Here is a 985-nt window from a genome sequence, read left to right on the forward strand (position 1 = left end):
GCAAGAGCAGCAGCGGGTGCAGTTTGCTGCCGCTGCTGCAGCAGAAGCAGAGGGGCTACCGGTTGCTGCTGCTAGGGGCATTTGGTGCTGCAGTTGCTGCAGCTGCTGCAGCTGCTGCAGCAGCAGCAGCTGCTGCTGCTGCTGCTGCGCGTTGCACCGCAGGGGGCCCCTACGGGGTTGGGGGCCCCCTGGCTGCTGTGTGTTGTATGGATACCGTCATGGGTATTTGGGGTGTATGTGCAGCTCCAGCTGACCACTGCTGTATTTCTGTTTATTTTAATTATTATTTTATTTATTTATTTTCATAAACAACTCAAATAAACCCATGGGGGCCCCCCAGACACAGAACAACAGAACCCCCTGGGGGCCCCCCACCTGCTGCTGCCGGGGGCCCCCCAACCTTTTACTTCTTTTTTGTTTCTCTCTTTGGCTATATATATATATTTTTTAATTATTTTTTATTTATTTTATTTTAGTATTTTATTTTAGTTTATTAAATAAAAAAATATCAATAAACGCGCAGCAACAGAACTACCTACCCGCTACCCTCCTCACCTGCAAACGGGGTTGTTGCTGCTGCTGCTGCTGCTGCTGCTGCTGCTGCTGCTGCTGTGCTGCTGCTACCTCTGCGTTGTTGCTGCTGCTGCAGCTGCATATTGTTGTTGATGCTGCTGCTGGTTTGTATATTTCCCTGTGGCTAGCAGCACTGTCTCGCCGTTGCTGTTGCTGCTGCGGTGTATGCTGCGGTGTTAGGGTTTTAGGATTAGGGTTTAGGGTTTAGGGTTTAGCAATTAGGGTTTAGGGTTTTTAAACTATGAAATTAGGGTTTAGGGTTTAGGGTTTAGTAATTAGGGTTTAGGGTTTAGTAATTAGGGTTTAGGGTTTATGGCCACAGAGCGAAGCCGCTACCACTGCCTGCTGCTGCAGCAACTACTACTCCCCGTATCCATCCACATGTTTGCTGCTCTGACTATATCTTGTATTC

This window comes from Eimeria mitis, genomic scaffold (assembly GCF_000499745.2).
Source record: "Eimeria mitis Houghton genomic scaffold, Emh_scaff2058, whole genome shotgun sequence".
In the NCBI taxonomy this organism is placed as follows: domain Eukaryota; phylum Apicomplexa; class Conoidasida; order Eucoccidiorida; family Eimeriidae; genus Eimeria; species Eimeria mitis.